Source organism: Sorex araneus, chromosome 3 (genome assembly GCF_027595985.1).
Source record: "Sorex araneus isolate mSorAra2 chromosome 3, mSorAra2.pri, whole genome shotgun sequence".
NCBI classification, from domain to species: domain Eukaryota; kingdom Metazoa; phylum Chordata; class Mammalia; order Eulipotyphla; family Soricidae; genus Sorex; species Sorex araneus.
This window is the reverse complement of record NC_073304.1, coordinates 128,037,849-128,051,072: the sequence shown is the minus strand read 5'-3', so window position 1 is coordinate 128,051,072 and position 13,224 is coordinate 128,037,849. Positions and strand designations below refer to the sequence as shown.

General features: G+C 39.7%; 1 non-coding gene across 1 annotated transcript; it reads right to left on the bottom strand.

Moving 5' to 3' along the window:
* Positions 1–10,693: 10,693 nt before the first annotated feature.
* On the bottom strand, positions 10,694–10,827 carry LOC129403923 (U8 small nucleolar RNA). Its single transcript, XR_008629561.1, has one exon. It is a non-coding gene; the product is annotated as a U8 small nucleolar RNA (small nucleolar RNA).
* Between the last annotated feature and the right edge of the window lie 2,397 nt (positions 10,828–13,224).

The following is a 13,224-nucleotide window of genomic DNA, read 5'->3' as shown; positions in this document are numbered from 1 at the left end:
AATGTGATTTTGCATTGGCATGGGTGACTAGAGGATATCATGCTGAGTGAAGTTAATTAGAAGGAAGGATAAGCATAGAATGGTATCCCTCATATATGGGCCTTAAAGATACATGGAGAACACAGTGGGAGAACTGATTCACAAAGCTATATTTTCATAAAGGGGTAGAGATTGATAGAGAGGGACAGGGAGGTCATTACAGGAGAAAGGGGATACAGTGATAATTGCTGTGGTTTTAAAATTATGTACACAGAAAACTATTATTAACAATATTGTAAGTCACAGACTTGTAATCAATAAAAATTAAAAACTTAAGATACTTTATGACATAAAAGGTTTCAAATAATTTTCTGAAAATTCTACCTGCAATGTAACTCAGCCAACTACAGAGGAAAATTCACTGAGGATATTGGAAGGAAGAAAACTGTAACAATCAGTAATACACTGTGGCACTGTAGCACTGTCTTCCCTTTGTTCATCTATTTGCTCCAGTGGGTACCAGTAATGTCTCCAATGTGAGACTTGTTACTATTTTTAGCATGTTGAATAAGCCACAGATAGCTTGCCAGGCTCTGCCATGCAGCAGGATACTCTCAGTAGCTTTCTGAGCTCTCCAAGAGGAATGGAGAAATCGATCCTGAGTTGGCCACATGCAAGGCAAATGCCCAACCCACCCACTGTGCTATCTCTCTAGTCCAGTAATGCATTATAAACAATGCATTCCTGAGGCCTAGATTCTATCCCCAGTACTGTCTGAAAGGACCTCTGAGACCATTTAGTGTAACCTCAAAACCATCATCATCATCACTACCATCATCATTATCACTATCATCATCATCATCATTATCACCACCACCACCATCATCATCACCAACATCATCATCATCATCACCATCATCATCATCATCACCATCATCATCACCATCATCATCATCACCATCATCATCACCATCATTATCACCATCATCATCACCATCATCATCATCATCTTTAAAACAACTAACAAAATTTGAAAGAAGGATTAAATAATATCGATGGCTATAAGTTAGGTAAACAAGAAACTTTTATTGCATATTATATTTTACTTTTTGCTTCCTTCACTTTGTCATTATTGTCCTGTGTAGGTGTGTTGGTGCTAAGCCAGAACATTCGGATTAGCCTCTGGACACTGCCCTGCAAGCAGCAAGCAGAACCGAGGCCTTACTTTTACATTAAGTGGGCAAGATAAAACTTGTGAGTCTGGATGATCTGGAGAAGTACAGCATGCTCTCATATGCCCGCCTGGTCATACATTATCCTGGCAGTACAAGGCAGCAGTTTTCCCCTCTCTTACATATCCTTAATCTGGTTTGACCTTCAAGTATCAGTATGAGCCTCCTCTTTGCCCTACGTGTAACCAACCACAAGAATGTGGGAGATGTAATCTGTACAGCCTACCTGTCCAGCTCCATATCTTCCTTTGACATTTTAAATCATTGCAACATAGTTTTGACAGCATAGCTTTGACAGCACAATGTATACCCTGATGTTCTTTTGGTGAACGATTTTCCTATAACTGTTTGTGATTCTTTCTCTGTGATGAAGTTATTAGGATGTAACTGATAAAAAAAAAATAGAATCAAAGGTGGCCTCTGACGGTCACTCTTTGCCTCGAGACAGATTGACGCCTTGGCCCTCGGTGCTCTCTACATTCCTCTCATGTGCCTTGTCTCTGCCCCTCTGACTGACCAATATATATCACCTCATGCAACATGGGTGTTGCAAGCACTTGGTTGCTGTTTTTCCACATTCGGTTAAGGTGCCTCTGGGTTTTCTCATACCTGGTGTAATACCAGGGATGACACGAGGAATGCTTGCATGGAACACCCAGCAACATAGAGGGGGCAAGAGAACAAATAAATACACAACCTCGTGAGTGGGAAGCAGATATTGAACCACAGAGTCATATCCTTGGCCTGAATGAAATACTTAATCAATATCAATAAACTATTTACAGTTTGTGAATATATGATTTGGAATTAGGGAGAAAACTAAATAATATGTCTTTAGTATACAGAGAAGCAAATCAAATGTATGGACCATATTGGTTGATAATAAACCTTGGGTATTAGAACAAAGACTTGAAAGTGCCAGATTTGAGGGGAGTTAGTGTGGGGAATTCTAGTTGAGGTAAAAGTATAAATCTGTGTCCTTCAATCAGCAAATAATGGGAGGAAAGATGGGAGATTAGGGACACAGGACTGAAGATGCTAAGAGACCCACTGTTACTTCGGGGACAAGGGTGTACAGTAACTTTGAACATCAATACCTGAATACCTGGATCCTGAACATTATTGTACCATTATTATGGAAAATAAAATAAAAGTTATTAAATAAAAATAAAAACAGCCAAAAACATTATTTTTCAGAGTTGAAGATTGTGAGTTAGAAGGGAAGAAAGCATTGCTTCTTATTTATCCTACTCTGTTTTATTTAATCTTTTGCTTTTATATGAGTGTGTGTTGCTTTGGATTTTATTTTTGGACCACAACTGTGTTTGGGCCTATTCCTGGCATTGTGCCCAAGGATTACCTTTGATGCCACTGAGGGTACCATGCTGGACATTGAACTCAGGTCGACCATATGCAAGGCTAGTGCCTGAACCCTTGTGCTACCTCTCCAAACCCATGTAGTAGTTACTTTGATAATAATTTAACAAAAATTTCAAATGCTGCCTATCTATTTCTCATTTATATAAAAAAAGAAAAATCTTTAAGAAACCTCCAAAGATATTCACAGGTGACAAGCCCTCCACCCAGATGAGATCCAGAGCAGCCGCGCATGACATGGTCCCTCTGCTCCTTAAAGACTATGATCTGGGAGGTCTACTAACCCATTTTGGCACCCAGAGACTTATAGACATGTATCTAGACTGCAAACTGAGCTAAAAGAACAGAAATCTAAAACCACGTGGCCACTGTTGCGGCTGCGAGAGCTCCTATAATCTTCATTCTCAGCAATGAAAAACAAACTATCAAATGATGCCTTTCCAGCAGGTTTGGTTGTTGGGGGAAAAGTTCAAATAATAATAGTCAGTTCTCTGTTGAAATATTGAATGTATCCAAAGTATAGAGAGAATAAAGTGAAGATCATTGGCAACTCAGGTGTTGGGGGGCTGAGAAAGGGGGATATTGGGGTACTTGGTGGGGGAACAAGTGCACTGGTGAAGGGATGAAGATTTGATCATTATATGACTGAGACTTAAACCTTAAAGCTTTGTAACTTTTGTCACAGTGATTCAATAAAATAAAATTAAAAAAAAACGGTAACAACAAGTCTTACAATGGAGATGTTACTTGTGCCTGCTTGAGCAAATCAGTGAGCAATAAGATGACAGTGATACAGTGACAGTCTCTGGTTAATAGGTATAATTTATTTCAGAGATATGGAGACGATTAATACAAATTTCTGCACCTAAGTAGTTGGTGTGTTTTTAGGAGCTCTGACGGTCATATTCTATTATGTCAGTCAATATATGGTCTGTCTCTCTGCTAGGATTCTCTTCTTCATAAGACTATTTTTACACACAGAGAACTTGTTAATGATCATAAACCATCAGCAAGAACTTATTCAAGTATCCCACTAAACTTTTCTAGTATCTTGTAGTCAACAGTTTTATAATTACTATGTGTGCATAGCACAATGTTGTTATAAAAGTTTGACCACGAAATTTCATAATATCTCACAATAACTGAACTAAGTAGACAATTACATGTTGTACACATCTAAAGGGCTGGAAGTGCATTTTGAAATGAAATGGTTCTAGAAGAATGTATTTAGAAGAGTAAAAATACTTCATACATCAACTGAGTATTAAAAGTGATGACAGTAATACATCTTAGATAACTGAATGAATAAATAAATAATTTGGATAGTACAGTTACCATATTTCAACCACCAAACTAGCAACTAAAGGGCAGAGAGCTATATGATACCATTAAAATTTTCAAAGATTTTCCATACAAATAACTAAGCAATGCACATGATTTTTAAATATTTCATTAATATATTTTGATATATGTTGATATGTGCATGAAGACTTTAACGATATTGTAAACCCATGTACTTCATTAAAAATGGTAAAAATTTCTTAAAGCATAAGTGTTTGATAAATACTCAAGATCCACGATGAACTATGGAGTAACTATGATCAAAGCAAACTAGAAGACAAAGACGTTTTGACTTTAAGCCTAAGCAACACCAGATCTGTCTGTTCGGGAATGATAACTATGTGCACCATTAGTTAAGTAATTTTGAAATATCATATCAAGTAGCACTGTAACACTGTTGTCCCATTGTTCATCTATTTGCTCGAGTGGGTACCAGTAACAAACAAACAAAAGAAGGTATTCACAGGTGATATTCAATGCCTAATGCATGACAATGATAGCAGCTGATGAACACCAGTAGTGTCAGCTTTTATAACTGAATGCAAGAAGTTGAATTACAGAAAAGCTGTTTACTAAACAATCATGTCTTTTCCCTAAAGGTCAGTTGCCACTTAGAATATGATAGGCAAGCAGAAAAAACATGGCTACTTGAACGAGTAATGCATTTTTATTCTATAATTAGTATATCAAGTTGCAACTAAAATAACACATGTTTAAAAGATACACATAATACCCCATCATATATCATCCTTATCATTGCTAACTGTGCAGTTTATATGCACAGAGAATATCTAAAAACACTACATATGGTATGATACGAAATAATGCTGCATTGAAAGTTCTAATTTGCTCAAAACTGACAAGAGACCATGATAGGGGATTTGTGCATTTTTCATACTTTTCCAATACATTGTATGATATTTTTAGATTAGATATTTTATAGATGAGGAAAATTAGACTTTTGAACAAGGCCTTTAAAAGAACAAAATCAATGTACAGATTCCATTGAGATACCTGCAGTATAAATGTGGCAGTGGTAATTGATGGCGGTGCGGGAGTATTACAGGAGAAGGAGTCATATTACAGGGGTTTAGGTGGATACTTTGCACATGGCCAATGCCTGGTATGATTTCCTGAACCATGTGCATAGTCCCTGAACACTTCTGGGGTGACCTGAAAGATCCCTGACATGTCAGCCTCTGAGTAGCACCTCATCCTCAGATCTTTCACTGAACCATTGATCTAGACTGCAGAGAATCACTGAGAAGGACCTTAGCATCTTTTGAGAGTGAACTCCCTTCTCCCTCTGCCACCCTACAGGCCAAAAACAACCCAGTTATTTTTATTTCCCTGCCAGTGAATTGCACCGTAAAAAAAAGAATGAATAGGAAACCACTGATGTGCTTACTCAGAAAGCAAACTTTAGAATGGGAACTAGCCAGACTGCCCTTACAAGCTGTTTTCTGCCAACGTCACTGAGATCTCTTTCTAAAGATCCACAATTCCTTTGCAGCACTTCTTGACTGACTATTTTCTTAGATCAAGAGGATTCCTCTTTCTGTTCGGCTTACAATCTTTGTATTAAGAATCAAAAGGATTTTTTGTTTGGTCACAGGGACTCCTATTAACTCCATTCCCCTCTTACCAGGAGAGACATTCCAGTAGGATGAAGCTTCAGAAAAAAAGTCCATTGTATTCACATAATGCTAGTGCCTGCAGAGCTGTTGTGTGCCAGATACACAGCACTTTCTGAAAGCTGACTTCATTTTCTTCTTTTGCTCAGTGTATTTTTCTGTAGTAACAAATCAGCAGAATCATGCCACCCTGATGCCATCTAGGATGAACCTAGACTGCAGTGAGTGTCCTGTGATGCAGATATTGATTCTATTTATATTCTTATTTTAAATTTTGAAGCAATTAGAGAGCCCCATCCAATTTTAAGGAATAATATGGATACACCTTGCATGAGTTTTATTCACTTTCCCATGAAGGCCGAATCTGGGGAAACAATAATAGCAAAATAAAAACAGAGCATCCAGTTGCTTTGATGCAATAAAGATTCAGAATTACTGTTTTCCTAGAAGAAACCCTTAGATTGTCTTTTTTGTAGCCTTGTCCCCTTATCTTCTGATATTATGCCCTTCTTAACCCTGGAAACTACTAATTTTTCATCCATTTCTGTCATTTGTCATTTTAAGAACATCAGATACATGAAATATATATTTTAAGGGGCTGGAGAAATAATACAGTGGACAGGGTTCTTGCCTTTCATGCGACTGACCTGGGTTTAATCCCTGACACCTTGGATTATCCCTAGAGTCCTTCCAGGGGTGATCCCAGAGTGTATATCGAGGAATAAGCCCTAAGTACCACCGGGGAAGAAGAAGGAGGAGGAAGTGGGAGAAGAAGTAGAAAGAGAAGTATATAGTTAATATCTTTTGAAATTGACTTTATCTGCTCAGCATAATATTGTGAGGATTGCTCCAAAGTGTTGGATATGTCAATAATCTGCTGTATTGTTTTATTGTTGATAGTTTATACATGTATATAAAACATTATTCATCTATTGAAGTACATCAATGTTGGGGCTGGACTGAGCGATCAGGGCGAGCCCATGTAGACTGTACCTTACTACAGACAGGAACATCGGGACTCATGAAAATGGGTGAGATTTCTCGTGTGTCCTGACTGGTTTGGATGAAGCTGAACATATTCCCCCTTCAAGCTGCCTTCAGAAAATAATTTCAGTATATTGAAAGGGGCAGTTTTCCTTTTCTCACAGAAGCCTTGGCTGGTCTTTGACATGCAGGTCTCAGGTGCTAGCCAGGCCTGATCTTTGACATTTGCAGATTCTGGGCTCTGGCCCAGCCTAGTCTCTGGGATATAGATTTCAGATGCTACCTAGTTTGTAATTGACATGTAGATTTCATGTGGCAGCCCAGCCTTGTCTTTGGGATGTAAATCCAAGTGCTTTTAGCCCAAGAAAGGTTTCAGTTTTGGTTTTGTATCTTCTTTCCAGAGGCCAAGATTACTGGCCTGCAGATGCAAGGAAATAATGCATATTCTACTGCCTCAATGTTCTTCCTGTAACTTCTTTTGATGCCTTTGGTGACGTCACTGTATTGTACCCTTTAGAGGTACCATGATCAATAAAAGGAGATCAGGAGGCTCTCTACCTTTGTCTAAGAGTCAGAGAGAACCTAGACCCTCCATGAAATACATTCTTCCACGTTCCTTGTCTCAGCGCCTCCGACCGCACGAACGTTTACGCAACACATCAGATTTGATTTATTTAAAGAAATATGCTCTAAATATTTGTATACAGGTTTTTGCATGTACAGTCTCTATTTCTCAGTGATAGAGTTTCAGAGTCACATGTTAGTTTCATAACTAGATTTTTTTTTAAAGAAGCTGACAAAATTTCCACTAAAAGTCCTGAACCATTTTATGGGCCATTCAGCAATGCCTGAAGAGTCTAACTTTCCTTCATCACTGCTAGCATTTGATATTTTCAATATTTTTTATTATGATAGGCATCTGGGTTTATAATATTAGGGTTTTATTTATAATATTCTAATGTTTAATGATATTAAAAATGTTTTCAAGTATTTGCCATTGGTATATCATTTTTATTGAACTATCTATGATGAAGTCATTGAAAAGGCATGGCCACTGATTGGCCTGGATCTGCACTAAAACAATTGTAGGCTTATACTCCACTTCAGCCCTTTCTGCCACCAACTTCCAAATGTATGTTCCAAACACTGGTCCTACTCTAGCAGTGACATTAAGGCTGAAGTCTTGAGACAGTAATGTGTAATTGATACCACCTGAACTGCAAATATGACTGAATCTATTTAAATCTATAAAGTGTTAAGTCCTGCATACAAATGTGAAGATCTGTTTGCTTTCTAGGACCACCAAAATATAAGTCTATATTTTTTTTGGGGGGGTAGATTTGGGTTATACATGTGGTCCTTGGGGAGTGATTCTTGATATTGTTCTAGGGTACAATACAGTGCCAAGGATCTAACTGGGTCAACCACATCTTAACCTTTTCTATTTCTTGTGAACCTCTTAGATAAACCTCTTATGTAAGTTTTGTTTGTTTTGTTTTGAGGTGTTTGTGTGTGTGTGTGTGTGTGTGTGTGTGTGTGTGTGTGTGTGTGTGGAGCACATGGTTTATTAAAACTCTCATTCTAGTATTACTTTAGTATTAAAGCTGTCATTCTAGTATTATCATTAGTATTACTAAAGATAGGGGAAGTAGTGTTTATCTTTAGTCTCACCCTGCACTCTCCATGTAGGGCCAAGTTTCACATTTCACCTATGGAACTCACAAGCTTTTAAACCAACAATTAACAAACTGCTGTCAAGAAGCTGAAATAAAAAAAGATAAGGAGGGAAGAGTGAAAGGCATCCTAAGTTAGTCATTAAACTCTGTGTAGAGTGATAGCACAGTGGTAGGGCATTTGCCTTGCACGCAGCTGACCTGGGTTCGATTCCCCCGCCCCTCTTGGTGAGCCCGGCAAGCTACCGAGAGTATCTTGCCCACACGGCAGAGCCTGGCAAGCTACTTGTGGTGTATTCGATATGCTAAAAACAGTAACAACAAGTCTCACACTGGAGACATTACTGGTGCCCACTCGAGCAAATCAATGAGCAATGGAATGGCAGTGACAGTGACAGTAGACATACCCCATATGTTAGATGCAGTGAACCTATGTATAAGCATGTGAAGATCCCCAAATGGTGGCTCATCTAATGCCTTCATTTGAGAAGTTGATCATTATGTACCATGGTAGAAAACAGATGTGAAATGTTGGGTAACTATTGGTATTTTGTTGGCTTCTGATACCCAATTAGTGGCTTCTAATTCCCACCTAGAAAGTTGGAAGAAGAGCAGACATAATGAAGGATGCATGAATGTGCACTGCTCTTCTAGCATCTGGGCTAGCAAGAGAAGTAGGAAGCTTTAGTTTGCTCTTTTGCAAAGCTGAGAGAGTAGGAGTTGCTGCATATTAAGGCATAAGTTATTGTGTCAAACACTTAATTGGAATACTAAGCGACAGATTACCCAGAAGTATAAAGAGAATGAAGATGATCTGGAGGTGATGCATGGATAAAATGTTCTGTGATATATGACCTGCACAGTAAAATCTAAGCAACTATAGCACTAGCTAGTGAGCCAGCTCCAGTTCAAAAACAGGTGCATGCTGACACAGTATAAGCCCTCTGAGTTTATTTTCTTAACTTTCAAGTTACAACAAAATGCAAGAAATAGTATCCAACTATGTTTAGTGCAACAAAGAATTGGAGGAGGGAGAGTTGCAATGTCATTTCCTGATCATGCAGGAGACAAAGAAAATGAGCTACATCACCATACACCCTCTCTGTGCTCAGTGCCTGAGTGACCTCAGCAGGGGGTCAAGTGATTTGCTCCCTTATTGATTATATGTTAATGCAGTATTCAATTCTGTTGGAAGACTAGACCGAATAAGGGAATCTATTTTAGGTATGTGGGACCCTGTAGGATGACATAGCCTCAGGTAATTTAGGCTTATTGGGTTACTCCCATCACAGTGCTCCCATTCCTCTGTGTTTATTTGTACCTTCTTTCTTAGTGTTCTGTTGACTTGTAAATATTGTTTTCCTCTTCTCCTTGAGTCCTTTGCATAGTTTATTCAGAGAAATGTCCTTTTTGTATGGGCACAGGAAGACGTAGCAAATGCTATGCTTTTGTAACCTGGGAGTCATTTGACTCTACATGATATTTTCCTCCTGGGCATCTGTTCTCTAGACCTAAGCCTCAGTTGCCCTTACTTCCTAGCACCCCCAAAAGCAGGGTCCCACCAAGAGACGAGACGGATCCAGGGCAAGCGGTGAGTTGTGTGCTACCCTGGCATCAAGATGGGCTTGGCCAAAGTGCCTAATGCTTAACTATAAGTTAAGAGCTTGATCATGGACAAATGTTGTCATGATCCAAACAGTGATAACTAGATTTGGACCCTGCTAGGGTGAGGAATGATTAATCTGGCCTGAGTGCTGTAGTTGAGTCTGGCAAGATGTTCCCAGGAGAGCTGCCTTGCAAGACTCAATGTATCTCTTGCTATGTCCATCCAAAAATAACTAGTATTAAGATGTTAATAAGTGTTTGGACTAAGGAAAGGAGAATAACACCTTAAGAGTCAGGAAGGACTTTGGAATGCCCTGCCCTCAGGAAGGGCTTTCTTATGTTGATTTTGCTACCTGGCTGGGTGTAGCCTAAAGGGCAAGGTGGGAGAAACAAGTAGGGGGAGAGACAGAGAGACAGGGAATCCAGAAGGCAGCAGTAGATCCAGAGAGAGGACAGAGCTGGGGAGGAGAAAGATGGAAGATTGAATAAACGGTAACTAATCAGCAACCAGCTTGGTCCTCGTTCTTCCTTTGCCTGTCCTTGACCAACGGTCGTCCCTATTCAGCCCATACACAGCGGTTCCAGAGCACCAAACGTGGGCGGTGAGACAGAGCTGCCCGGAGAGCCGAGAGTGCACACGCCCCTTGGCGTGCTTTAGTTTTTTATAGGACCCTGAGCCCAAATCCCAAGGAGATGCCAAATTCTTAAGACAGAATCTGGGAATGAGTCAGACCAACTGTACCATGTTTTGACATCTCAGATGAGACCACATTTACTACTTATTAAAAATCAAGATTTTTTCCATTTTACCTTCAGACACTGGTGTGAGATTTTTTTTTATTTATTTATTTATTTATTTATTTATTAAATCAGATAGGAGCAATTAAGGTGCTTAAGTCCTAATCATGCAGAGTCATTAATCAGGAATCATTCAAACTCTAATCATCATGTTCTATCTGATCTCTAAATGGAGAAACAGGTAAGGATTATTCTACCTTATGATGTGTGAGTCTCTAAACAAGATTTCAGGAGTGTGACAAAAAATTTTAAAATGTTAAGCATACCATTTTTTATTTAGGAGAATCTGACAAATCAATGAAGTATGTACAAGCAGTCAGAAAGATCCCAAACAAAGGACTTCAAAAAGTCAAGATAGACCAAAACGCAAGCTGTAATAACATGACTACTGGAAAATTTCAAAACTGAACAATATCTGAGATCTGTCTCACTTAACCCTAACCCCTCGCGATGGCCCACCTGCTCTTACAGAGCCTTCAGGGATTCAGAGATGACTTGATATCTCTGATGCCCAAGATAATGAACCAGTACCAGACCACCTCCAACTGACAAGGCATTAGGGATAATCAGGGCCCCATGTTAAAATAATTATCATCTCTCCAAGAAACAAAATAAGGTTGCTTTGGGCAATAAAGGTATCATGCTTTTTGAATCAAAATAACCTTTAATGTCATTCAAGGATACAAAGGACCAGTGATTATAATTAGGGAGCTTCTCTTGTCACTGCCAAATGACCATTTTTCTCTAAGAAAAAAATTGAGGTTTCTAGCTCTTTAATTCCAGTAAACATCATATTGACAAATATACAAAGTCAAACTCTGCAAACCTGTATCAGTGTATCTGAACCTGTAGCACTGTAGCACTGTTTTCCTGTTGTTCATTGATTTGCTCCAGCGGGCACCAGTAATGCCTCACAATGGAGACGTTGTTACTATTTTTAGCATATCAAATACGCCACGAATAGCTTGCCAGGCTATGCCATGCAGGTGGGATACTCTTCATCGCTTGCCAGGCTCTCTGAGAAGGATGGAAGGGGTTCTGCTGGGGCAGGCAGGGGGACTCATCCACCCCTATCTGAGAATCCCTGGATAGGAGAGCCTGGCATGGGGTCCAGAGGCATCTCTGTGGCATGTTCAAGAATTCACAGTTGAGTGATAGCACAGCGGTAGGGCATTTGCCTTGCATGCAGCCAACCTGGGTTCGATTCTTCTGCCCCTCTCGGAGAGCCTGGCAAGCTACCGAGAGTATCTTGCCCGCATGGCAGAGCCTGGCAAGCTACCCGTGGCATAAATTGACACGCCAAAAACAGTAACAAGAAGTCTCAAAATGGAGATGTTACTGGTGCCCGCTCGAGCAAATTGTTGAGCAACAGGGTGGCAGTGACAATGACAGTGAATATATAATATTACTTTATACATATGACATGAGGCTTCCTCTTATCCTGTAATTTACATCTTTAAAAAAATAGTCTGAGATATTGAGTGATAGATGGATAATCTTAAGAGAGATTAACATATCACATGGGGGTAATCCTGGGACATCTTAGTGACACACAGCAGATAAAACTAGATCAAGGCTGGGAAATATCTAACAATAAAGATCACAGAAGACTCATATTTAATTGCAAGCATCTGTTCATCTTGCTATGATGTAACACCCTTCCCCAGCTGTTATGTTATCTCCTACCCTGGCGCCTCATGTTTTTTTTCCCTGGGCACAAGAGGAGAGGAAAGAGCCCCAGTAGAGTGGCAAGAGTAAACAAGATAGAGAATTTCACAAGAATATAAAAAGGGTGGGAGAGGTAACCACGGGAATGTAACCCCTCCCTCCCTGGAACTTGTGGGAATCTTAGGGCAAGAAAATTAGTACAGAACACAGGGAGTGAGTAACAGGCCATTTCGAACATCTCAAAGAATACAAGGTAATGTTAGACTAGAAAAGCAGAAAGCTAGCAAATGGCTTAGCTGGCACTCAGCCAAGTGTCCAGTTCCCCATAGTCCTTGCTGGCAAAGTAGTAGAACCTGACTCAGCTGCCTGTAAAAGGAGAGCAGGAGAATCTGCCACACCATGACACTGTCACCACAAAGCAATGCTGGTCTCCAGCCTCAGCGGCCCTGCCTCCCGCCGCCAGCACTGTCACACACGTTTCAGCAGGCAAAAAACACCCTGTCTCAAAGGGAATACACACCAAGGAATGTGCAAGATGATCTACTGGATCAGATCACAAAAAAAATAGAACTTCTATTTCCATCTGTTTTTCTTTATGTTTCTCACTTTTTGAACTGCATTATTATAAGTACATATAATTTTTAAATGATACATTTTAAAGGATATTATTTCTTCCAAGGGTGTTTTTCATTGCGCTCATTAAGAGTTGCAGAGGCAAGCATTTATCATAAAGGCTTCACAAGTGAGAAAATGCTGATAAAATACTCAAAGTAGACAATAACTTGTAGTGCAAAGGAGAAGTTTGAAGTACAGGAAGCACAGTGGGTAGGGAACTTGCCTTGCACACAGTGACCTGGATTCGAGCCTCAGCACCATGCGTTGCCCGTAAGTCCCAGCAGGAGTGATCCCTGAGTTCAGAGCCAGAGTAAGCCC